The sequence below is a fragment of the Panicum hallii genome, chromosome 7 (assembly GCF_002211085.1).
Source record: "Panicum hallii strain FIL2 chromosome 7, PHallii_v3.1, whole genome shotgun sequence".
NCBI classification, from domain to species: Eukaryota; Viridiplantae; Streptophyta; class Magnoliopsida; order Poales; family Poaceae; genus Panicum; species Panicum hallii.
This window is the reverse complement of record NC_038048.1, coordinates 2748185-2776012: the sequence shown is the minus strand read 5'-3', so window position 1 is coordinate 2776012 and position 27828 is coordinate 2748185.

Here is a 27828-nt window from a genome sequence, read left to right as displayed (position 1 = left end):
GTGTTTAAGAGGCTAGCTACCTCGGGCAAATCGGGAGACACGAATTGTGGGTAAAGTGTACAACCTCTGCAGAGTGAAAACTGATATATCAGCCGTGCTCACAGTTACGAGCGGCTTGGACCCTCACATGATTAATTGAACTTGAAGATGAATTAAATCGTGGACCATGGCTATGGTTATGGTTATTGTGGACCATATTTATGGTTGTGGTTATGCTTGTGCTATATCTCTTCTATTTCTTTTAATGTGGGTTTTTGGTATGAACTTATACCTTAGTAATCAGGTGCTAATAAAACTTGACCAACTAAAATTGCTTATCGCAGTAAGCCAGTCAGCCTTTCCTTGATTTTGGCCTTCATGTCATATATTTCCCAACACTTGCTAAGTACCAACCATAAGTGTACTCACGCTTGTTATAATTGCTGCTCAGAGGAGAAAGTGATGTGAAGTCTTTTGAAGATGATGCTGAGTTCTAGGCCTGCGCAACCCCCGGTCGATTGCCTGTGAAGTTTGGAGTCTTCGTTTCCAGGATAAGCTGTATAACTCTGATAATCTTTATAGTCTTTTAATTCTCTTTTCGTGATACTGTTGCTGATTATTCACTAATGAAGTCACTATATGTATGGAACTTGATCCTGGCATACATATAGTTATGCATTCGGTTTGTCTTTAAAACCGGGTGTGACAGAGGTGGTATCAGAGCTGTGTCGACCGTAGGACGCCAGCCTAGATAGCAATGGTCGTTTTCTAAGATCTATTTTGACCTAAAAGTCATATTTTACCATATCCTTGACCCTCTTGTTGTTTATTCCTCATCCTTCTTCATTTATCTCACCCTTGATGCTGCTTTTATCTAACTCTGTATTTTTTTCTTTTATTCCCTCATTTCCATTGCTTCTACATCTCACAAATTCCTTGTCTACTTGTACCCTCAATGGCATTGGTAACCTTGTATCCATTTGTTCCAATTTACCTCCTCCTTGATTTCAAGTTTGGCCACTTTGTAAATCCCCTTATCTTCTATTCCAAGAGGATTTATTTTTCTCCTCTCCTCTTGTTACAAACGCTAGACTGTCCGACCTTGTACCCCGAAGAATGGAAGTAGCAGTCTACTATAAGAAGTCAAGCTGGAGCAACTGAAGACTACACTGGACTCATAGGCGTTACACTCAAGAAGTCAATGTTCCGCCAGACAAGCTGAGAGAGATGCCTACATCAAGAATGCTGAAGCTTTAGGATATGACCCATACTTAAGAGGTTTCCCTTTTCAGTTGTAAAACGCTAGTTCCGATTGTTTGATAGTTTGTTTTGGTGTGCTTGTAATGCTTGTTGTTTGCTCTTGACTGCTTAGACTCCTTGTCTTTGCTCGTTGATGCATTGTCAGGCTTGTGCCTGCAATGACATCATTTCTCCCTTAGTTTTCTCAACCACGATATCCTCACGTTCCAAAGCATAAGCCAGCAGAAAAGACCCAAACCCAAATTCCATCCTTTTGTCTCGATACCCATCTTGTCATATCATTTTTCTCCTTGTCAGAAGCTCCTTGCCTGATCTCTCCTTTCTACCTCTAGACTTTACGAATCTCTCGTCAACGCCGTCTTCCTGCTCCTTAGCGAAAGTTAGCACAGAAGACCCAAATCCGTTTCTCTCTTTTTCTTTACAACCATCTTGTTACCCTTTTTGCCTCCTTTCAACCACAAGATTTAGTAAGTCTCTCGTCAACCCCATCAGCTTGGAAGCATGTGAATAAAACCCAATCATCTTCCCTCCTTTTCTTGTTACCCATCTTGCCATCTTGCCTTACCCCTTATAAAAAAAGGAAAAAAAACTCTATGTTCTATCTCCCCTTCCAATCACCAGCCCTTGTGAATCTCTCGCAACGCCTTCTGCTCAATCCAGCTGAAAGCAAGTGAAGATCCAAACCCAAATTCTTTTTTTTTTCTCGATACCGACCTTATTATCTTGTCGCCTCCTTGATGAAATCTTTTATCCTAACTCTCGTCTTTGTCACTAGCCCTTGCGAATCTCGGGACGAGATTCTGTTTAAGGGGGGTAGTTCTGTCACACCCTAAAATATTCAATTTTAGGATGTGACTATCTTCTACAATGTGTTCATCTATCAATAGGATTTTTTTCGAGAGTTTTAAAGATTTTTCTGGCAACTATTCTATTTATCCAAGAGCTAGATCCATTTTTTTTACTTGGAAAGCTCTAAAATTCTTTTTTTTATGAGTCCAAATATTTTATTTGGAATCCTCGTGACCCAAATTACCTCCCGAGTTTTCCTCGGAAAATTTTGAGATTCTACCGGATATATTTTCTTGGTTTGAAATATTTATCTGGACTTTTCTAGATTTATTTTAAACTTGAAAATATGTTCTGGAAAATATTTCTTATTTTGATTTTCATCGCAGTTGGATCGAGCCGTATTTTGTTGTACATCCTTTTAACCTTATCCTTTCAATCTTTAAGATGTCCCATCGAGCTCCCGATCCTTTAACCGTTTCCCCCGATCAAGTTATACTTGAAAACGACGCCTCGTTGCTCATCTTCAGTGTTTTTCCGATGATGTTCGCTCACCGTCAGCCCCAACGACTCGGCCTGTTTTTTCTCTCTTTTATAATTCACGTTCTCGAATAACTCGTTCACGTTCAACCAGCCCTGTCAGCTTGTTTTCGTGTTTCAGCCCTCACCCGAACCTGTTTCGGCGCATAACCGAACTCGCTTGGTCAATCTCGTTTTCTTTTTCCGTTACCTCTTGTATCCTCTCTTTGCTCGCTAAATTGTGGAACTTGCTGATCAACCTAATCTCGCTTTCCGTGAGCAATGCGGACTCAAGAACGAGTCCCAGCCCGATGCGCCGCCGCGTCCTTATCCTCGTTCGAGTCGGAGCCCAGCACGATATCTCCAGGCCTATTTAAACGCGTCTTGTACCACCTATTTCCCAGTAGCCGGCCCTAATTTTCTCCCCTGCGTCTGCTCCGGAGTGCGCTATAAATTCTCGTGTAACCCTAGCCTCCGCATCGCGTCCCTGCTGCCCACGTAGCCGGCCCTAGATTTCCCTCGCGCTCCTGCTCTCCTTCTTCCTTCACATCCTCGAACAGATGTTGCCGCCGTCTCCTTTGCCCAGGCCTGCGCCACCGTCGCCCAACCCCCCTGCGCTGCCTCCTGCTGCCGTGCCTGCTCCTGTGCGCCACCAGCTGCACCGCCCCTGCTCCTCTTTCTCCCCCAGCATTGCTCCTGTGCGCCAGACCTGCCCTGCGCGTCGCCGCCGTGTACCACAGGACGCCGCTGCCCTGACCTGCGCGCGCCCTGCACTCCCCCTGTACTACCCCCTGCCCAGCACCCTGCGCCCCTGCCGAGCCTGCAGGCCACCGCAACAGGGGACGGAGCTGCTACCAGGAAACGCCATGAACAGAAGCCCGGAACAGAACAGACCCGCAGCCACCTCCTTCCTCCGCGAAATTCGATCTCTACGATGCGTCCCCGTGGTAAGTGAGGTATGGAATTGAATCCCCTCCCTCTCCTCTTTCTTTCCCCCCACTTCCCGCGACCTCTCGTGCCCTAAATCGACGGGAATTCGAGCTACAGTACCCGCTGGTCACCATGGGAGGCTGTTTGAAGCTTTTTGCAGATTGGTCCCTGGAAGATCCTGTAATTATCGTGTAATTTTCTGTGTCTAGCGAAAATTGCAGAAAACCCCTAGATCTTTTCCATCTTTTCAATCCAGCCCCACCATGGAATTTTTCAGATCTAACCCTAATCTTTTTCTATTTTGCAAGCACTATTTTCTGTGTCTTGTATTTCTTTTCTTCTAACCCCTAAAGTCTATAGTTAATTGCGTATAGGTCCTTGCAGCCTTGTTTTATGCGTAGTTTCCGCGTTTTAGATCCGTTTCGATCCGTTCTTTTTGCGTTAGTCTTCTAAAATCCTAAGCTATCGTTTAGTAGCGTTGTTGTGCCGTATTTCCTATTTTTAAAATTAAATATCAATTTAATTTGAATAATATCCTCTCATCTAGTTTTCCGAAATAGAATCCAATTAAGTCTTTTCTCCGGTTTTCATAACTAATGTTAATTTGATTAATATCCACTTAAATATATTTATAAGTTAATTTGTTTAGTTCAACTCGAATCATAAAGTTATGCGTTTAGATGTTCTCACCAGTTTCTTTTCTAAGTAATTAATTAATTAGTGTAATTTGTACATAGAGAATTGTATATAAAATTTGACTAAGTTCTACTTCGTCTTTATAAATGCAAATATAATATGAGTTAATTATAATTAGGGATATTCTCTCTTGAATATCTTTTACATTAGTTTTCCGGATTAAAATAAATGAAAGCCTATAGTTCTTTATTTCTTTTATAATATAAATCTCCCGATAGCTGTATCTTTTCAACCCTAGCTCCGTTTTTCGCGTTTCTTTCTTTCTCGTGACCGTAGCAACGAGCTTTATCCTTTAGTTCGCTCTTTTAAAGCTTTCCTTTTGTTTGTTGTATCTGTTCTTAGTCGTTCTTGCTTGTTTGCTTGCTTGTATGTTTTGGGCCCGTTGCTTGTGTGACGTTAGAAGGAGCGTGACCCAAGAGCTTTGAAGATATAGAGTTTCAAGAACAAGAGTTGAAGACTCTGAGCAGCTATTCGCTAAAAGAAAGGCAAGTGTTTCCTTGATCATACTTTTATCCTAACAATCACAATAAATACAACTTTTTCTTTATGCATGCATGTGTCCTAATTTTGATGGATCCTAATTAAGGATATGCCTAGTCTTTATGATCATTCCTTGTCAACCTGGGTTTTATCTTTATTGTTGGGTAGCTATTGCTTAGTTGCTTCAACTGGTTATGGTTTGGGGATAATATATAATCATGATGGCAACAATGATGATGTTACACCTGTTTTATCCATGTTCATGTGCTATGCGTTGTTAATACAAGATTATATGTTTAATCAGAACATGGAGAACCACCCAGGAAAACAGTGCAACCACAATACTATATGGCTCTGGTCTTGGCTAATTAATTAGAAACTCTAGCTTGTGATGATCTTACCGAAAGGGCAAGAGGGGAGTGCGTTGATGGGGTATAGCCCGGTCCTCTTGAGGTGTAGATATGTTCCTGGGTAAGGCGTCTTCCTCATTAGGGAGGGTTATGACCACTGCGGCCTGAAACCTTAGCGGATTGTCATAAGTTAGGGAATCTTTGTAAAGGCCTCGTAGTGAATCCCTTGCCACTCACCTCGGAAGTGTTTAAGAGGCTAGCTACCTCGGGCAAATCGGGAGACACGAATTGTGGGTAAAGTGTACAACCTCTGCAGAGTGAAAACTGATATATCAGCCGTGCTCACAGTTACGAGCGGCTTGGACCCTCACATGATTAATTGAACTTGAAGATGAATTAAATCGTGGACCATGGCTATGGTTATGGTTATTGTGGACCATATTTATGGTTGTGGTTATGCTTGTGCTATATCTCTTCTATTTCTTTTAATGTGGGTTTTTGGTATGAACTTATACCTTAGTAATCAGGTGCTAATAAAACTTGACCAACTAAAATTGCTTATCGCAGTAAGCCAGTCAGCCTTTCCTTGATTTTGGCCTTCATGTCATATATTTCCCAACACTTGCTAAGTACCAACCATAAGTGTACTCACGCTTGTTATAATTGCTGCTCAGAGGAGAAAGTGATGTGAAGTCTTTTGAAGATGATGCTGAGTTCTAGGCCTGCGCAACCCCCGGTCGATTGCCTGTGAAGTTTGGAGTCTTCGTTTCCAGGATAAGCTGTATAACTCTGATAATCTTTATAGTCTTTTAATTCTCTTTTCGTGATACTGTTGCTGATTATTCACTAATGAAGTCACTATATGTATGGAACTTGATCCTGGCATACATATAGTTATGCATTCGGTTTGTCTTTAAAACCGGGTGTGACAATATGTCTCGGTCACACACCCAAGGGCCAATGGACAAGTCGAACGGGCGAATGGCTTGATAATCGACGGCCTCAAGAAGAGACTTTATGATGAAAACAGCAAGAAGGGAGGCAAATGGGTGCATGAGCTGCCACATGTCGTCTGGGGGCTTCGGACTCAGCCGTCTAAAGCCACAGGACAAACACCTTTCTTCCTCGTATACGGATCTAAAGCTATTTTACCAGCCGATATCATGTGGAAATCTCCAAGGGTCGAAATGTATAATGAAGGCGAGGCGGACGAGGCAAGGCAGTTAGAGCTCGACTCTGCGAAGAGGCTCGCTGCGCTGCTCTTGTTCAGTCAGCTCGATACCTGCAGGGGATCAGGCGATACCATGATCGCAACGTAAGGGAGCGGTCATTCAGCATTGACAACTTGGTCTTGCGTCGCATCCAGGATGAATCCGGCCTACACAAGCTCAACTCAAGGTGGGAGGGCCCTTTCATCGTCAAGCAGGTTACAAGGCCAGGGTCATATCGACTACAATATCCCGAGGGCCAGGGTGTCCCGAACTCCTGGAACATCCAGAACCTGCGCAAGTTCTACCCATAAGAAGATGCCCGGTGATAGCTGGATCCCCGGGGGCTTAGAAGATCTTTTGTCCTCGAGTCAATATGAAGGCTACCTGCCACAAGATTCAGGTTGTACATTCCCTTACGAACACAAGGAGGCCACTTCTATGAATCGACTTCTTGTCACAAATTTTACGAAGGCTACGGCCACGTTCATATCTCCCCAACTTCGTGTTTTGATGGAGGCTTCGACCTCGTCCTCCATCTTCATGAATTGATCTCCACTGCGGCCTTGGATGGTCACCCGCGACGGTAGTCACATTTACCCCAACAAAATCGATCCGTTCGACCGGTTTACACCCGGCTTGTTGGAGGAGCTCGCATAAAGAGCTACCTCGACTACCTCCTGAGTAGTTGCACTCTGTGTGGTATCGATTTCTGCCAAAGCATGGCAAACCCGCGGCAACGCCCGCACCTGCTCCTAACAAGTTCGACCCGTCCATCCGGGTCCTACCTAACTTGTGGAGCGCGCTCGCAGGAAGAGCGATTTTCGACTACTCCCGGAGTCGACGCACCCAGAGTAGTTTCATCTTTTTTGCCTTAAACACGGCAATCCCGCGGCGATGCTCGCGTTCTTTCCTAACAAGTTTCGACCTGCTCGATCGAGTTGTGGATAACTTGTTAGATAAGTTCCTACTTGGGGCCATGGCTACTTTCAGGGTCGATGCACCCGGGGTAGTGTCTACTACTTAGCCTTTTAAGCCTGGATCCCAATTCAGCTAAGGCATGCAAATAAGTAGAGACATCAAATGCAGTTTTTACATAAGGGAATGATTACTTGTCTCTTACACCCTAATCCTGCAGTACACTGTGTACAATTTGTTCTACCACAGGTTGGGCCTCTCGAAGGTACTCGTCGAATCATTCATCCGTGCAGTCCGCTGCCATTCCCTGCACAAATATGTCTAGCTGCGCGCTGGGCAAGAAGGATTTCACATACGCAAGGGTATTGCTAACTGCGACCGGAGCCTCAGATAGGAATTTAAGAACTTTCTTTGGGGCCTTGCGGAGTCGCTCTAGCAGGGACCGCGGGCTCGCCTCACCTTCTTCTGGGGGATCCACCATGTCCACTAGCTCCTGAGCGGCCCCCCTGAGGTCCTCCAGCTCCTTCCGCTGCTGCTCGTCCTTCTCGCCCAGCGCTTTGATTTGCTGAAGGTAGTCGACGAACTGTCGTTCAGTATCGTCGATCACCTTCTGCAACCTCTCGACGTCATCTGTACGCCGATACAGCAGGTTCTTCACGTCAGTAAGCAGCTCTTCTTTATATACTAACATTTTCCTAAGTTCTGTGGTGGAAAGTCTTTCAGAACCCAAGGTGAGTCGTTCAATGTAAGTACTCGAGGGAAGCAATGGCTTACCTTGGTGCGCCTTCTTTTGCTCCTTGAGCTGCTCCTGGTGTGCCTCGAGCGCCTTCTTCTATTCCTCAAGTTGTCGCTGGAGCTCGGCGTTGACTTTCTCAAGATGCGAGATCTCCGTCTCCCCGTCATCAACGCGTCTCTTCAGAGCAGCAAGTTCCTTGCGGTCGCAGGCAAGGGTCTTCAATTGTTCCGCTTGTTTCCGGGAGTGGGCGATCACACTCTACATAAAAAGGGAAATCCTGATAGGCAACTCGACATAATCACTGGCAGAAAAGTATTCAGGTCTTACCATGGCAAAGTCATGCGCCTTCTTGAGGTTCTCGATATTGCCATCTGTCAGCAGCAGGTCACCCGCCAGGTCGGCGGCGACGGCATCTTGACAACCTGACCCGGCCAGCAGTAGCTCGACGGGTCTGCCGGAGGTTCCCAAGGTTTCTTCAGTAGTTGGCTGCTGCACACCTGCAATCAAAAGTATTCTCAGCATAAAGCAGGCGGATCCCGGCAGCTATCCGGGGCGGGCAGACGCTTACCTGCGCCATCCGTAGGAGCGGCACTAGGGGCTTCGACTTGTTCCTCGCCACCGGCTCCGGCCTCGACTAGTCTGAGCCCGAGAGGCAGCAGGTCGGACAGCGTCGCGTCCGCCCCGGGGGCTGGCTCCGCGGGCGCTGACCCTTCTAGGGCTACCGTTTCGGGGGCTAGCACAGCTGTGACTGGCCCCGCGCTTGAAGATTCCTCTCGGGTCAAAGGCCCGGGGGCTAGGGTAGTCGAGGCTGTCTCCAGCTGGAGGTTCACGGTGTTTGCAGCCCTGATACAGTCGAGTCTGTCGTCATAAAAGTCGGAAATAGGCAGCATGTTGATTACGCAACCAGATGCAGACTCACAGCGTAGACTTCTTTTTGATGACCTTTTTCACCCGTAGGGCCCGTCGCGGAGTCCCCGTTGCTGGCGGCGGGGTTTCACCAGCCTGTGGTGTGGTCCCTGCCACGGCGACGGCAACAGCTGCGACGGCCGACGGGGCTGTTCCTTCCTCTTCGGGCTCGGCCCGGGAGGAGGAGGCGGAAGGACTACAGGAGGACATTGTCAGCACGACATAATATCAACATATGGCAATGCAATAGAACAACAAGTACCCAGAGGACTCGACTTCTTGCGCTTTCCGCTTCCGCACTATCCGACGACCTTGCGGCACCAGCGGCAAAGCGCCGGTCAACTCCACGCCTGGCTCGGGGGAGTTGTCCCGACGCGCTTCTCCTTCAGCTCCCTCCTCCGCCTGGGAGCTCACATCCTCTGTGGACCCGCTGCTGCGCTGAGCCGCAGCGACACAGGCCCTCTTCGCCTCAACAGCGGCGCTGGGGAGGAGGTGGTCTGGCTGGGGGATATCGGGTCGCGGCGGGTAGCACGGTACAATTCTGTGTGTCCCTGCAAGAGGTTTTTCAGTCAGCGATGGAGTATTAGAGTTTGATTTCAACAACAAGAAGTCGAATACTTACTGGTTTGGGTGGATTTCGCGCAGAAAACAGCGTTGGCACATACGGCATGGCGTCCACGTCCAGCAAGACACGTTGGACTCGCTGGAGTGCGGCTTCTTTGGGTAATTCCTCTGCGCACATGCGAGAAGGATCAGCGGGGCCTGTGTACTCGAATCCCAGGCGATGGCGTTGCTGGATTGGTTGGACGCGGCGTTTGAAAAATGCGAACATGACGGAGGCACCGGTTACTCCCTTCTCCTTTTGTGCCTCTATGATGTCCAGCAGTTCCCTGACTTGGTCCATGTCTCCACTGGATGGTTCAAGATTCCATTCTGGCCTCATCACTGGCGGTCTGTTTGATTTGACTGGGAGTTGGGGAGCGTGGTTCTCGATATAGAACCAATGATTCTTCCATCCGGGAAGGTTGGAGGGGAATTTGTATGTGAGATATTTGTCGCCGGCCTGCTGACGCAGTTGGATGCCGGTGCCCCCCGCAACAGAAAGGTTCTTTGATGTGGGCTGTGGTTTGATACGGAAGAGGAAGTGGAAAAGATCCCAGTGGGGCTTGATTCCGAGGAAAGCTTCACAAAAATAGATAAAAATTGAAATGTGGCAGATAGAATTCAGGTTGAGGTGATGAAGCTCAAGCTCGTAGTAATACAGAAGGCCCCGGAAGAAGGAACAAGAGGGGAGGGCTAATCCCCGTTCGGCAAAATGGAGAAATGTGACGATTTTGTCAACATTTTCCATGGGGAACGGTTTACGGTAAGAGGGGCGCCAGTTGACAAGGCTCTTTTCTTGCAGCAACCCCTCGGAAACTAGTTTGTTTAGATCGTGGAGGGAGCACTTACTGTGTGTCCACTCCGCGGTCGATGGCTGCGCCTCTTTCTTCCTCCCCTTGATCTCCGACTTCTTGGGCGCCATCTCCGATTCGCTTGCCACGAGATGCTCGGGGGCTGCGGGGAGAGGGGCGGGGAGATCGGAGCGGGAGGATTTCTTTGGGGGGATGGCGGCGGCGTTTGGCTTTGGTTGGGGATTTTGGTGGCTTTTGGCAGACTGCAGATTGGAGGCACAGTTTTCTCTCACTGTTGCCGCGGGGTTAAATAACCAGCGGGTGGGGAAAAGTTACTGTCCCAAAGTTCAGGAGTCACTTCTGAAGTTCCGGGAATATTCCGAAGTTGAGGGGTCATTTGGTGGACTGTTTGGATTAAATTTTTGATTAATCATTTTTTTAGGGTTAGTTAGCCCGAAAAAAGGGGTTTTTCGAATCAATGATCTAATCCCCATCATCTGTACCATCACTTTGGTAATTTCTCAAGTTGTCATTTTTAGCCTGCATTCCACGGTTGTTGGATCCTTATCTCCAAATTTTGTGGGATTTGGATTCAAGGCTCGGGGGCTGTGGGATACATGGCATCGACTACTTATTTTTCAACGACTACTTATTTTTCAAATTTCTTTGAAGGATAAGCAGGATTACAGACTAATGAGACCCTCAGCCTGATTCTCCGATTCAACCTAAGGCTCGGGGGCTACTCCATATGGAGTGCGATTTTTCAATCGCACACCATAGCAGAAATGAGATTCGGGGCATGAGCACCTCATAGCTTCGATGCAGCCAAGTAAGTACTCGAAGAAGGACTTCAAGATGAAGCTTCAAAAGAAGTCGAAGACTACTTCGAAAGTACTTGATAAGTCTGCAGTACTCAGCTACGAAGAGCTCGGGGGCTTGTCAGACCCGGGGCCACCGGGCTGGGCACATAACGTAGGTTAAAGGGGTTTAAGAGATTAAGTCCGTCTTATCTCTTATTCATCTTGTTTATCTCTTATTTATTCCATTTAAATAAGAGATAGAGCTAATCGATACAGAGGGGATCTACTCGAGATATGTTCTGGTACAATTCCTTAGCTGGTATTGGTTAGTATCTTTGTAACCCTGGCCTCTCGGATATATAAGGGAGGACAGGGACCCCTCTCAAAACGATCTCTGGGTTATTCTACACCAAAGGCAATACAAACCACCATACAGGACGTAGTGTGGCAGAACCAACCTGAATTATACCGGCTCAAGTACGCGAGTCCACTCCCGAGGGCTCCAACATGCTTCAAACGGTATAATCCCTTGGCCTGTCGGGTAACGTCCCGATAAACCACGGATACACAGGATCAAATAAGGTTACCTCACACGAAGGTGAGTCCAGAGATACAGTCACCATCATATTTTACATCACAGGGAATTACATTACAAGAGTTTCCCAAAAGTAGTACGAAGTTTCAAATCTAGGGAAATTATTACAAACTGTTAAAGTTATGGTTTTTGGCAGCGGAAAACATACGCGATGATTTACAACACGTCATCGAGATGGATGTCATGCTAAGCCCAGGCATGACATCACTCGGTAGCTTCGGTGTTGGCCGGGGACGGATCCCATTCCACGGACCAACCTTCTGGAAGAGCACAGGGCCAAGGCAAGGGAAGAGTAGGGTCTTCAAAGACTTTACCTGAAAAACATTTAACTAGCAAGACTGAGTATACTAATACTCAGTAAGGCTTACCCGTTCATGGTATACATAGCCATATAACTAGACTTATGAAGGCTTTTAATGGTTCGGGGTTTAGTTTCAGCTAAAAAGCAACAAAGAGTAGATCCTTAATTTCAACTTTTAGCTTTCGGGTTCTAGTTGATTATCCATTCTAGGTAAGCACCTATAACTACTCAAGCATGGTAAAATCTTTAACCAAACATCATCTTTGATAATCATAATGTTGCTCTTGTTACTCTATGTGGTAAAGGGATCAGGCAGTCTCAATCTCTGCGAGAAACGGATGATTCTGAATCGAATTTCCAACCTTGCAAGGATAAACCTAACTCACACGCTTGGAACACCAAAGGGTCGTTCCGAAGCAACTGTTTGCCTTTCATTCCGACTCGTGGATCAGAGCCACCACAAGCGACTGTAGGACCATATGCACTTCCAAAGTGCAGGACGTACGCCTATAGCGCGACTACATGACCGTACTCCTGGTTGCCCAGCAACACGTATTCCTACACGTTGAATCAAGTAACCAGAAGAAGCAAATACGAGTGGTGGGAGGTATATCCACTCCTCGGGCCGATTGGTTACTAAGCTTGCCGCTTACCCAAACTCACGGCATGTGGTTAGTACTTTCAAACGCTTAACCCCAATCACCACACACTGCGACCTTATCAAAATTCAACAACACAGACGGGGTATCATTCCCTTCCATGATACTGCACATAACCCCGTCCGTCATCCTTATAGTGATGACAGAATTGTAAACAACCAATTCCTATATCGCGCGAGTGACAGAAAATCACCCGACTTCTACCGGTCCTATTAGCATAGCAGCTAGTCGGACTCAAGATTCTAATGTTCAGTACATCGGTTCCTGTAAATATGCAACTAGGGTTCCAAGCAATTCCTAAGAACTTAATGCATAGGATTACACAAATAGATATAGATTGCAGTGTATTTAAAATAGTGGGTTATGTCTGGGGCTTGCCTTTATTGGTGGGGCTGGAGTCAGAGATGTTAGTATTATTATCTTCCGAACTTTGGTTCGGGGCTTCCGATAATCCCTTGGTGACGTTCCTTTGGTCTTCAGAAAAGTCCTCCGCAGATTCCTGGGAGATCTTGTAGGTACTGTTTGCGGAAGTAGTCGTATCTACATGCAATGCAACATTACATTCAAAGTGTGCACATAAAACTATGTTACTTCACAATAAAGTTGCAATCCAACACTCATTTAACATACTACTCACATAACAACCAAAAAGATCAGAAACTAAACTTAGATAGAACTTTAGGAGGACAACTAATTAGAATCGGCTATTTGTTGAAGATTATAACAGAGCCGATTGGAACAACAGGGGTTTAGCCGATTGATGTGCTTAGGTCGTGCCTAATAGAGGCGTGTCTACTGTGCTATCTTACTGATCTAGGGCTATGTACTTTGGTCTGGGTAGCCGATTGATAGGTGCACTGGTTTTCCTAAAGCAGCTATGTCTTAACTGAGATGTGCTTAAGCGTTATCCTAGGTAACTAGGTGTGGTTGCATCGGCTCGATTACGTCAGCACAACAATTGAGTGACGTACAGCCGATTGGAGTGGGGTTAAGGGTATGTGACTGATAGATATAGCCGATCTCTCAGTCGATACATCGGCTAATAGAAGTGTGTGTGGATAAGGATGAGAAAAACTAAGGATTGATCGGCCCTATTTGACCGATATGGAAAACAACTAGAATCGGCTTGGATCGGCCGATAACAAGAACCCTAAGATTGTGTATGTATTCCCGATACATCGGCTATGTGCAGCCGATGTAGAACAGAGCAAAGAATTGTATCAGCAGTAGCCGATACTAGAAAGATAACAATTGTATCAGCTAACCAGCCGATGGTAGAAGCATATCAAAAGATTTACATCGGCTGACAGCCGTTACACAGAAACATCATAGACTCAAAGAAAACGGATGCTTAGCGGCTGAGCTGATAGCCGACACTGAAGCACAGCTGCCAAGATGTATTGGCTAAGCAGCAAATGCACAAGAACTAACAAAGATCTTTATACGAAAAGGACCTTAAGGAGACGGCAATCAAAACAAGGACAAGGTCTGGATGGCAGGGATATGAGTACTCGTGTGAAAATATTAACTAGATATTACACATTTCTACTTAAGACATACATCCTATGATTTACTTTTCAGCTATAACATATGCATACAATATAAGGTTCAATAAAGCACTCATTCCCTAATATTTAACCTAGATCACAATTCAAGACTTTCAATTCAAGAGCACAACATAAAACTTGTAAATGTTCACTGATTTGAAATAAAGAAAGCTTTGGAAATTTTACAAAGAACATCCTAGAACTTTCTAAATCAAAGCAATTAAGTCCCTGGTCAGGGAAAATAGAGAACAGGAAGATAACGACGATATCCCGGCAAAGGAGTCGCCGGAATTAGGAAGATTCAGTGAGTCGGGGCAAACCTTGGGGTAGCTTTGGTTGTGGAGGAGAACAGGAGGAAAGTGAATTCCCGCGATGAACAGAATTGGCGACGAGAAGTGCTCGATGGTGACGAGATTCCATGAATGACGAAGAAGCTTGCCAGGGGATTGTAATGGGTGGTGAATGGCCAGAGGGATATTCCTCACAGGGATATGTGGTGATGGTAGTCGGTTGAGTGATCAACGATGGGTAAGAACTGTTGGACGTCGTGGACCCCTGGGACAAGATGATAGAGCCGGATTGGTTCGCTATGCCGACTCCTTCGCGAACCTCAGGGTTTTCCTGCTCACGGGTTGAACTTCCTCTGCTCCCGCACGTGTGCCACTGAAACACGGCCGGCACACCCGCGTAGCCTCCTGCAGGACCGCCGCGTTTGGTCGCATCTCCTGCGCGCTGCTCCCGTTTTGACCTCTGCATGGGTGGAGGAAGCTCGTCGTGTCTGGCTGCTCCGTGGTTCCTCCGAGCTCGTCACGCCCAGCCGTCGCCTTCGCTCCGCAGCTTCTCCTTCCGATTCACCACGCCATACTCACACCTCCGCCTTCACGAGGACCGTGGTCTGCCTGCATCAGGGCCGTGCCTTCCGTTGCCTTCTCCTCGACGGCCTTCGACGTCCTCCACGCGTGGCCTCGCTGCTCCCATGCGAAACCGCCCGCAGCCGTCACACTGCAGCTCCTCCCGCACCGCGCGTGACTTCCCTGCACACCGTCTCGGTCGCGGCCTGAGCTCGCCCAGCAGAAACACCACAATGCGCTGGACGTCGCCGCCCTGCACGTCGTCGCTCTGCACATCGTTGCCCTGCACAGTTACTCCTCTTCCTCCTATTGCTGGACCCGCGCTCGCCCCGGCCTTGCCGCGTACCTCCTGCACACGCCCGAACCGCATGCGTTCTTGGCCCGCATCACGTCTTGCTTACACCGCCCGTGTCAGATCACACCCCGAGGCGCATGGCTGCATGCTCCAACGCCGCCTGCGCTGCTCGCTCCAGCGCCTCCTGCACCGTTCACGCTCACGCGCCCGCTCCTGCGCTCCAGCGCTTGCCGCGCGCCTGCGTCGCGCGCACTCGCTCGCGCCTGCTGCACCCAAGCCGAGCAGCCCCCGTGCCCTGCGTCCGCACCCCGCGCGCGCCTGCGTTGCGTTGCGCCGCCGGCTCCGCACCTGCGCCCTGCTGCTCCACCCGCGCGCACGCATCACCAGCCTCCGCTCCTGCTCGCGCCGCGCCCGAGCCACCGCGCCCGAGCCGCGTTCACCTCCGCGCTGCCCAGCGCCTGCACACGCCGCCGGCCCCGCTCGATTCACGCGCCTGCGCCAGCCCGCCGCCGGCGCTCCGTCCCTAGGCCCGCCCGCGCCACGCGCGCGTGCCTGCTTGCTCGGGTCCACCTGCGCGCCGCAGCCAGCTCCCGCGACGCCCGCGCTCGCCCGCGCAGCGTTCGAGCCCGGCCCCGCCAGCCGCCCGCACGGCGCCTGTGCCGCGCTCCCGCGCCGGCTCGCCCAACCTGCGCGCCGCCCTGCGCGCGCACCAGCCTAGCCGAGCCGCGTGGAGGAGGAGAGAGAGAGGGAGGGGGGATAAGGATGGGGTAGAGAGAGAGGGAGGTGAAACTTTTACACAAGCTCACTCATACCCTAAACAGGCTACTCACCAAAATTCACAAGCAATAGAGCTAATATGCATAAGTTATACTCAAGATACCCTTTTGCTAAACTTTAAAATAACTCTAAAATTGTTTTGTTTCATACTGCACTTTAGTAACGAAAGCTGTAGAGCTAAAACTTCTGGAACACAACAAAACTGGTTTGGTAATTTTTGGATTTTTCTACAAATTCCTATGAATTTTACAATTTGGCTGATTTGAATTAGAGGGGGGGTACTGATTTCCTACAGAAAGGCCCCTGGAAAGTTTTGAATCTTTGCAATTGGGTCCTTGGCCGGGCTACACAGGGATGCCAATCGGTGGCGTCCAAATTCCAGTGAGGGGGCTCACCGGCGGCGAGGGGGAAGTGAGGGGGAAGGTTCAGGAGCTCACGGCGGTCACGGGGGAGGCCGGTGTTGGGGAAGAGAGGGGCCGAGATGGCGGGTCGACGGCGAACAGAGGTGGGCGGCGGAGCTCCGAGGGACGGTGCCGGCGTTCCGGTGGCCGGAGTGCTGGAGGGCAGCGGTGAAGTGGCCAGAGAGCTTCCACGCGATGATATGGTGCTGATGGTACACTTGGCTGGGGCTGAGAGGCGACGGATCGTCAGGACGACGGCGAGGCCGAGCGGTGGCGGAAGCTCGAGCTCACCGGCTTAGTGGTCCGGTCGTTCTGGTGCAAGAGAGCAAAATTGGGCAGGCTGGGGAGTATCAGTGGGTGGCGGGGGTGCTTCTAAAGCACTGGATCGAGGGTGGGAAGCGACGGAGGCGGCTGTCGACGACGAGCAGGAGCTCGGGAAGAAAGAAGGCAGTGCAAATGTGGGTGCGGGAATGCAAGAGGGAGTGCACTAGGAGCTCAGAGACGTGCTTCAAGTCGAGGAGGAGGCACGGCGAGGGAGAGCAGGTGCTGGCGGCCGACGGCGTGCGTGGCGGCCGCGGGCGAAGCTCGGGCAGAGGCTGGGCGGCGTGGCGCGCGCGGGAGAAAACAGCGAGGAGGAACTAGGGCGGCGGCTGGCCGGGGAGCGACGCGTGGGGCTGCCAGAAGCAGGAGGTGGCATCGGCAGGGCTGCAGCGACGGTGAGCGGTGGCGGAGGGGCAGCTCGGGCGGGTGGCAGAACGGCGTGGCGAGGCGAGGAGAGGCCACCGCAGGTCGGGCGAGCGGCGGGCGGGGTGCTGGAGCAGCACGTGGCGCGAAGAGGGGTGGCGCGGGGGCAGCTGAGGCTCGGCACATGGCCGGCGAGGGCGACGGGGCGGCGCAGAGAAAAACAGAGAGAGGAGGGAGCTGGAGGTAGACGATGAGGACTGATCTGCGATTTTCCAAAAATGCAGAGACTCCACTGTAAAACCTAGTTAACCTTCAAATCATAGCTCAAATGAAATGTGCCCAACAGCAAAAGTGTGGGGTTTAGCAAGATCTACAACTTTGCTTTAAGGTTCAGTTGCAAAAGAGCTAAAGATTTGAATCTACTTTAAAACTTGGCGAAGTTTTAAACTTCAGAGAAATCCTATTTAAAATCTACACTCCACTTAAATCCTTCGGGTAGTTTTACCTCTATTTGTGGTTTAAAAGTAAGTTCTTGCCTTTTTGCAAAACAACCTTCATATATTTTGATTTTACCTCCCATTCTCGCCCATTTTACACCAAAGGACCTAAATTTTCTAGAATTATAAAAGATCCTTTTACTGTTGCATTAAAGTTTTAGCACACATACATAAAATCAAACATACACACTTTATACTAGAATCTAGTATTTTTTAACCCTAAATACCTGAATGTCATAGCGGCCTCGAGCGCTGGCCACCCGCGCGGATCTCTTGTTGCCGCGCGCCGCCGTGCCTCTCTTCACCGTCGCTGCCCAGATCCTCTGCGCCACCGTCTCCACCTCCTTCGGCGGTGTCTCCCAGCCCGCAATAGTCAAGCGCCGCCATCTCCATCTCTCACTGGGCATGCACGACGGCCTCCAAGCGTGCCGCTTTCCTGAGCATCCCGAGCCCCCTCCTCGTCGCCTATCCCCGACCGCGTTGTTGCCCGTACATGCCACACCCCCAGCCATGTCACAAGCGCCAGCGGCCGTTGCGTAGCCGGCCACGCGCCGCTGTTGTGTGTGTGTGAGTGGGCCCGTGTGGGCTGTGTGAGCGTGTGTGTGTGAGTTTTGTATGTGTGTTTTTATAAATTGAGGTGTCTGTATATGTGTATGTGCACATGTGTGTACGGTGTGTGTATATGCATGGTGTGTGTATGCATGTGTGTGTATGTATGATCTATGCAGTGTATGTGTATGACAATTTAACTAACTGGGAAATTTTCATTTATGTAGTCCCTCGCATGCCGACATCGACGTCCGGTCCTCGTCCCCCCGTGCTCAGCCTCGCGCACCTACGTCCTATCCTCATCGACACCGCCGCCTTCACCCCTTGGTCGACCTAGCTCACCGACATCAACGGAAATGTACATTTCTAGAAAATTTTAGATATTTGTATATTAAAAATTTAGTGACTAGATATAGTTACATTCTTGAAAAATTTCATGTATATTGCATAGTGACTTTAATAACTAGAAAAATTCTAGAAATTTGTATATTTACTTTAATGAGTAGAAAAAATTCTAGAAAAGTTGTATAGTGGCTATTGTGCCTAGATTAATTTGTAGAAAATTGATAGTGACATCGGTGACTAGATTAAATTCTTGAAAATTTTATGTATATTTACTTTAGTGTATATTTCTAGAAATTTCATGTATAAGCCTTTAGAAATTATATAGGGCTGATCTAGTGTTATTTTACATAAGTAACCCTAAAATCTATTGTTACTTATGTATAGGTCCTTAGAAATTGTATAGGGTTGATACTTAGCGTTATTTTTCATAGTTAACCCTGAAGTCTATAGCTTACGTATAAGTCTTTAGAAATTTTATAGGGCTGATCCTTAGCATTATTTTACATAACTAACCCTAGAGAAGTCTATTATTAATTACGTAGAAGTCCTTAGAAATTGTGTAGTTACTTAGTGTTAATTATTTTACATAAATTCTTGATTTTTTATTTGTATTCTATTACTAGTTAAGATGGACCCGAGAGAGGATGTGTGACAGTTCGTGTATTTGCAATACTAGATATATTTTGTTAGTGTGAAATATGTGTTTATTTGTATAAAGTTAAGTGTGTTTATGTGAAGTTTTTGAAAAATTTAAAGTGCAAGTAAAAAGGGTATTTTTGTAATTACAAAAAAACCTAGGGTTGTTTTTGCAAAATGTGTTGTATGGGAGGTAATTTCGAAATAAGGGAAGGGAGATTTTGCAAAGGTGTTTTTCTTATTCTATCCCCTGTAAAAATTATGTAATTATCCGAAAGTTTTATTTGAAATGTGTATGTTGAAGTGTGTAAAAATTTTGGGTAAAATGGTAAAAATAAGGGTATTTACGTAATTTTATAAAAGTACAAGTCCTTTTATGCAAATGTTTGATTTACAAAAGTAACTTTTAAATTTACTCAGGACTAAAGTGTAAAAGTGCAAGTCATCATGACATGTCTATCCAATCATTATGACGATTCTATCCCGTCATCATGACATGTCGTAAATGCTTGCATTTAGGTCCTGAATTTTATAAAGTTACGCTTTTTAGGGCAAAAGTAATTTAAATCCGACTTTTGTTCAAAGATTCACGTGTAAAAATATAAATTTTGAGTTTTTGAACTTGAGCCCTAAAGCAATGTTGTAGAGTTTGAAAAACTCTCCAACTTTCGTTTTGGGCATTTCTTCATTCGAGTTTTAAATCAACGGGAAAATTTACTTTACAAACAAGTCCCTGCAATTTTCTAATTTTACGCACAAGTCCTTGGGAGAACTCCACTTCCCTTTCTCCTCTGTTTCTCTTCTCCCTGGCGTGTCCTCCTTTTTCTCCCCATCGGCAGCACACTCTCCTTCTTATCCACTCTTTCTCTCTCTTCTGATCTTCTCCCCCACCCGGTTCAGCTCCAGGCGGAGTGGGCGGCAGATGGAGGCGCGGCTCAGGCGGAGGCCGGCCCAGGCAGTGCGCGGCGCGGGGCGCGGCCAGGCGGGGCGGCGCCTGAGCGGGCGCGCAGCAGCGGGCGGCTCGGGCCGCGGGAGCAGGCCGGCGGCGCGCGGCTCTGCGGGCCCGGCACAGGCGCGGCTCGGCCGGCGCTGGCTCGCGGGGCGCGGCGCAGGCGCCAGAGCAGCGGGCGCTAGCGCGGGAGCCAGGGAGCGGCGCTGGCTCGGTTCGCGGGGTGAGCGCAGGGCAGCTCGGCGCAGGTGCAGGCGCGGCTGGCGGAGCGGCGGCCCAGCACGGGTAGCGGACGGCGCTGGGGCGCAGCGGGAACTGGTGCTGGCGAGCGATGGCGGCTCGGCCGGGCGCGTGCAGCAAGGGCCCAGGCGGGGCGCGCGTGGACGCAGCGCGCGAGCGGGTGGTGCGGCAGCTCGCGGCAGGTGGCGGCGGGCGCTCAGGGCGCGCAGCTGCGGCTCAAGACAGGCAGCACGCGAGGCGCAGGAGGGCGAGCGGAACGCCAGGCGTTCGGGCGGCGCCAGAGCGAGGGGGCGCGGCACTGATGGCCGTAGCAGGCGCCGGGCGTGTGGGCGCGGAGGCGCAGGAGCCAGAGCGGGAGTTGGGAGAACACGAGTGAGCGGAGCGCGCGCAGTTTGGTGGCCTAGACGTGCAACAGCGCGTGGCTCGGGCCAAGCGGCGCGTGGCCAGGCGAGCGGGCAGGCAGCGGAAAGGGCGGAACGTGAGGGAGCAGATTGCGCAGGCGAAGCCACAGCGCAGGTAGCAAGCGGCACACTGGCGTGGGGGAGGCAGTAGACGTGCACAGGTGCGGGCGGTGCGCGTGAGCCGAGCGCAAGAGCGAAGCCGACGGCTTCAGGCGAACCAACGCGAAGGCTGTTCGGGTGGCGTTGAAGCATGGACTCATGGACGCGAGCGCTGCGCGAGCACGCGGGAGCCGGTGGATGACTAAAGCGGAGCCGGAGAGCGCAAGCGCAAGGAGTGAGCGCGGCGTGGCCAGTGCCAGAGCATGAGCAGTGCGAGCTGACGGCATGAAGCAAGAGTGTGGAGGTGGCGACTGGATGCAGTGAGCTCCCTTGATCCTCGTGGAGGCGGAGAAGCGCTTATAGCGCGGCAAGTTGGAAGAAGAAGTTGCGGAGCGAAGGCGGCGGTCAGGCGTGACGAGCTCGGAGGAGGCATGCACGGCGAGCTCCCTTTATCTGTGCGGAGGTCGAAGCAGGAGCAACGCGAAGCGGGTCCGACGCGCGACGCAGGACTGACGGCCGGCTTCGTTCGTTCCCGCAGACACGTGCGTATGCAAAGCAACAGGCTACGCGCGAACAGGTTGAGAGCCAGTGATGCGGGAGCAAAAGAAGGTTTAGCTCGTGAGCGGATGGACCCTAGAGGTTCGCGGAGAAGTTGACCTAGCGAACCCATTCGGCTCCATCGTCTCGTCTCAGGAGTCCATGACATCCAGCAGCTCCTATTCCTCGTCGATCGCCAAGCAAGACCGCAAATCACCGCGGGGATTACCTCTTCGGCCATTCTCTACCCACTGCAATCCCCGGCAAACTTCTTCGTCATCCATGGAGTCCCGTCATCGTCGAGTTTTTCTCTTCGCCGATCCTATCGCCACGGGACTTCACTTTTCGTCCGTTCTTTTCCATAACCAAGGTTTGCCCCGACCTACTGAATCTTCTTAATGCCGGCGATTCCTTTACCGGGATATCGTCGTTAACTTCTTGTTATCTATTTTCCTGGACCAGGGATTTGATTGCTAGGTTTTAGGAAGTTCTAGGGTGTCCTTTATAAAATTTCCAAAGCTTGCTATATTTTAAATCAATGAACTTCTACATTTCATAGATTTTCGTAAGGGGTTCATAAAAGTACAAAATCAGTTTAGTTTGAAACCCTAAGTCAAAACCTACAAGTTTTATGTTGTGATCTTGAGTGAAAGTCTTGATGTGTGGTTTAGGTCAAATGTTAAGGAATGAATGTCTTATTGTGCTTTATATTGTATGTTTGTGTTATAACTGAAAAGTGAGCCATAGAACATATATCTTAAATAGAAAGATGTAATATCTACTTAATCCTATCACCCTAGAGCTCATATCCCTACCATCAAGACGTTGTCCTCATCTTGATTGCTGTTTCTTTAAGTTCTTTGTCGTATAAGGATCCCCATTAGTTCTTGTGTGTCTGCTGCTTAGCCAAAACATCTCTACGGTTATGCCTCAGCATCAGCTTTTGGTTCAGCCGCTAAATATCAGTTTTTTTTTGATTCTATGGTGTTTCTGCGTAACAGCTGTCAGTCGATACTTTTACCATCGGCTGATTAGCTGATGCGGTTATTACCTTTCTAGTATCGGCTACTGCCGATACAATCCTTTTGTTCTGTCCTACATCGACTGCACAGAGTCGATGTATCGGAGAGACACTCACGATCTTAGGGTTCTTACCATCGGCCGACCCAAGCCGATTTTGGTTGCTTTTCCATATCGGTCAAACGCGGCCGATCGATCCTTAGTTTACCATCCATATCCACACACCTCTATTAGCTGATTTATCGACTAAGAAATCGGCTATATATCTATCGGTCACATATCCTCAACCACATTTCAATCGGCTATACGTCACTCAATAGTTGTGCTGACGTAATCGAATCGATATAACCACACTTAGTTACCTAGAATAACACTTAAGCACATCTCAGTTAAGACAACTGTTTTAGGAATCATCCTTCTACCAAAATAATCGATGCTTTCATCGATCACCTAGGAAATCGATACACCTTTCCATCAGCTAAATCCATGTTGTTCCCATCGGCTCTGTTGTAATCTTCAACGAGTAGCCGATTCTAGTTAGTTGTTCCCCTAAAGCTCTGTGTAGGTTTAGTTTAGATCTTTTTGGTTGTTATGTGAATAATATGTTATATGAGTGCTAGATTGTAATTGTATTGTGAAGTAAGGTAGTTTTATGTGCACGCTTTGAATGTAATGTCGCATTACATGTAGATACGACTACTTCGGCAACGGTACCTACGAGATTTCCCCGGAGTCTACGAAGGATGTTCCTGAAGATCAAGTGAACGTCACCAAGGGATTAACTGAAGCCCCGAACCAAAGTTCGGAAGATGATGACTTACTGACTTCAGACCCACCAGTAAAGGCAAGCCCCGGACATATCCTATTATTTTATTTACACTGCAATCTATGTCTATCTATATTATATCTTGCATTAAGTCTAAGAATTGAGGTGAAACCCTAGATGCATGAATCCTAGGAATCCAATGTAATGCTCCCGAGTCCTTATCGGATAGTTGCTCCGCTAATAGGACCGGTAGAAGTCGAGTGATTTCCTGTCACTCGCGCGATATAGGAGTTGCATGTTTACATTCCTGCAACCACTATAAGGATGACGGACAGGGTCATGTGTTGTATCATGACCTGGAAGTTTACCCTGTCTGTTTCGATGAAAAGTTTTAAGGCCGAAATGTTTGGTAGTGGTGGCTAAGTTTTTGAAAGTACTAGCCACATGCCGCGAAATATGGTAAGCGGTAAGCCTAGTAACCAATCGGCCCGGCAAGTGGACATACCTCCCACCACTCGATTTTATGTTATGTATACACGCACCGACGTGCGGGAGTACGTTCTGCAAGGCAGACAGGAATACGGTTTTTGTAGTCGCGCTACAGACGTATGTCCTGTACACATTGGGTGTGCGTACGGTCCTGCAGTCGCTTGTGGTGGACCTGATCCACGACCCGGAATGAAAGGCAAACGGTTGCTTCGGAACGATCGTTGGATCTTCCAAGCGTGTGTGTTAGGTTTACCTTGCAAGGTTAAATTCGATTCGAATCGTCCGCCTCTCACGAGGATTGAGACTGCTTATCCCTTCTGCCACATTGAGTAAGAAATGGAACTAATGATAGATAATCTTGTTGAATGATAAATCCCTACCTTGCTTGCTTAGTGTAGGTGCTAATCTAGAATAAATACTCAACTAAAAAATGAGAGCTAAAACTTGAAAATAGTTCATACTCTTTGTTACTTTTCAGCTGAAAATAAACCCAGAGCCTCTACAATGCTCGCATGAGTCTAGTTACGGGCTAAAGTATACCCAATCCCGGGTAAGCCTTGCTGAGTATTAGTATACTCAGACTTGCTAGTTTTATGTTTTTCAGGTAAAGCCTTTGAAGATCCTACTCTTCCCCTATCTTGGCCCTGTGCTCTTCCAGAAGATTGGTCCGAGGAATGGGATCCGTCCCCGACCAAACTTTGGGATACCGAGTGATGTCGTGCCTGGGCTTAGCATGACGTCCGTCTTAACGACGTGTTGTAATCGTCGCGTATGTTTTCCGCTGCCAAAAACTATAACTTTAATGGTTGGAAATCTTTTCTCTAGATTTGAAACTTCATACTTCTTTTGGAAATTCTTATAATGTAATTCTCTATGATGTAAAATGTGATGGTGATTGTATCTCTAGACTCACCTTCGTGTGAGGTAACCTTATTGGATCCTGTGTATCGGTGGTTTATCGGGACGTTACCCGACAGGCCAAGGGATTATACCGTTTGAAGCACGTTGGAGCCCTCTGGAGTGGACTCGCGTACTTGAGCCGGTATAATTCAGGTTGGTTCTGCCACAGGATGAAGTTAGTAATCAGTTCCTAATGAACATGATTGCTGATGGTAATGTCAAAGAAGATGAAGCCGGTGCTGATGCTCATCATCATGTTGAAGAAGAAGAAGCAGGTGACGATGATGCCAGCAATTTCAACATATACCTCAATATGTCCGGTGACGGGATTGAGCAATCCGATGATGGTGCTGATCAATAAACCGAGAATGTGTATATATCTAACATTTCATTCTTCTATATGTTTATATATGAAACAATATAGACAATGACTATTATTGAGCATGAGTAATAATATGTCTTTTGTAGCCCTCAGCATTGGAGAAGCGTAAAAGAGGCAAACGAGGCCTGACCAGAAAATTGGAAGGGAGATACATTATCACAGAAGTGGCACATGATGGCGAACCCATGACTCCCACCAATGCTGAAGGGAAATACATAAGAGAATGTGGACGACTTGTGAGGGACCATATCCGATCAGCTTTAGGCTATGGAAATCCAATAATGCAAATGAGCAAAGTGTAGCGGTGCCTCAAAGAGATAAGGAACAGCTTTGGCGTGAATTAAAGAATTATTATCACTCAACGGACACCGTGTGCACTGCAAAGTAAATACAAGGGCATAATCTTCACGGTTGGCTATGGTACTGTTGCGCCAACCCAACCAGGAGACATCTACCATGGACAACCAATTCTTGTTGGATACGCTAAAGTAGGTGTGGAGGAGGTGTGCCAAGATTATGAGATGCTCGAGCTCGACATTCCTGGAGGTGACGGGGTGACAACACTAGCACAGGCCATTCATGGTTGGATCCTTTGGGAGAAGCGCAACATCCTCCTCAAGCCTACTGATCAGGCATCAAGGCCAGCATCTCCGCAACCTCCTCCAAGGGCATGCAACACGAGTCCACCGTCTTCGCCACCTCCACCACAACATTCTCCTTCAAAGGCACCTACCATGACTCCACAGTCACCTGCTTCATCTCCTGGGCAGCCGGCTTCTCCTCAGTCACCTCCTCCAAGGCAGTGGTCTCCTCCTTCACCTCCTTCGCCGCCGGAAAAGAAGCAAAAGCAATTGCCGAAGAAGCAATCATCAATTAAAGAGCCTCCAAAGAAGGAGCAGATGAAGAAGAAAGCTAAGGAGCCTGCTAAGCTACCATGGGAGAAAACTTATGAGGAATGTTGTGAGGAAGCTAAGAAAGCGGTTGACGAGCCTTTCAAACTGAAGAAGCTAGAGAAGAAGGTACCCATAAATCCAGCAGATTTAGCCTTTTTCTTAAAAATAACCGATGCAAATAGGAGAAAATTCATTCCACCATCAGACTACGACAGCTCAATTACCAAGTCATACAAGAAGAAGAAGAAATCTTCTAGGTCACCTGATGTTCCACAGCACAGAGCCCAAAAGAAGCAATCAATTGAATCGCTCATCGTGCTACCAACAGAACAACAAGGGCTAATTGCTTTTCTAGGCACCTCTCGTCTCTCGGCGGCTCAGGTTGCAGGGCGTAATAAAATTGAAACACACCTCTTAGTTGCTAGATAGAAATATGAGTTTCGCAAGAGCCTTGTTCCCCCAGAAGTCGTGCTTGTACTTCCAACGCAAATGCGCAGGCTACATGATTACTACATGCTTGCGTCTAGTTGTAATGACTGCATACTGGGTGTACGGATTAAAGATACAGATTACTTTCATGGTGAGGAGGTGATGTGGTTGTATTTTGAAGAATTATACCAACTATACCATCAAGACACCCTCGACATCAGTTTCGTCAACATCTGGCTTCTGTAAGTGGTGTTCTTCAATTTTCATTTACATAATTAACGAATCTTATTACATGCTCTCAATCTATAGATTCCTTGTTTCTTTTGTATCATGTAGAATGGAGATTCAAACTTGCAGGAAGAATGACTATTTTCACTTGGGCTTCGTCGACTTAGTGGTTGTGAATTGCATTACTCTAAAGGATAACCCTCAACAAATACTTCATAACTTATACAAGTTCTTATCTATTTAGCATTACAAGAAGAATATAGTGTTTTCTTACAACTTTTAGTGAGTGTTTTCTACCGTGTAACCCTTTTACTTTTGTATAATTGAATTTTTCTAACCTTAACAAAAAGTGGCTCTGTATAATCTTGCAGAAATCACTGGATACTAATTAATATAATTCCTGACATGCGCTTAGCGCTTGTCATGGACTCAGTGAAGAAAAAGCTAGAACTTTACCAAGATATTACCGACTTGTTGAAAAGGTAATTACTAATTGTGAGAATTCCTTACATGCGCTTAGCGATAAATATATTTATTCATTCTAGGTCATGCGTAGGGTTCGGGAAAAGTTAAGTGAAAAAGAACCACGTAATTTCACAAGCAAACTTAGATTGAAGACAGACTTTCTGGTACGTACTAGATACTGCTTTGCACGTTTCACTTGTTTTATTGCATATTCATATGGATACGTGATGACTTCTTTTGTCTTAAAGTGTTTGAGGCAGGCACAAGGTAATAATTTATGCGCATACTATGTTTGCGAGAACATTCACACTCTTGTAGGTCCTTACAATACATATACTTCTTGGAAAGGGAAGTAAGTAATAAACAATATTTTGCAATGTTTCAACTAATTTTAAAAATTATCATAATTAGTATTTTTTTACTTTTTTATAGATCTATAGGATGCGGGATCAGCTCCTTTGACAAGAAAGAGTTTTGGCGATTCAAGAAGCCATGGCAGAATTTATTTATGAGCAAATCGTCAAACCAGATGGTGAATTCAACTATGATGGACACATTCTTGATAGAAGTAGTAAATATAGCATAGATGTCATATAAATTTTTTTTGCACTTTGTATGTATATATCTATGCATGTTTCACTTTGTTGCACTCTAGTGGTGAATCTCACTTGCTATGTATGTATATATGTCAGATCCGGGGCCACAGGGCTGCGCACATGGCGTACATATTCTAGGATAGGGGGTGGGATATGGCCCACACCCTACAGTAATTGTAACTACTCGTACCGTAGTAGAACTAGACGGAACAGAAAGAAACTACCCAAAAAGTACTCAGGTAAGACTCCTGAGCTCGCTTCTGGCTAGATGTAACCCTGTCCCCCTAAACTATATAAGGGCGGGCAGGGAACTCCTTCAACCAAGATCAACCCGA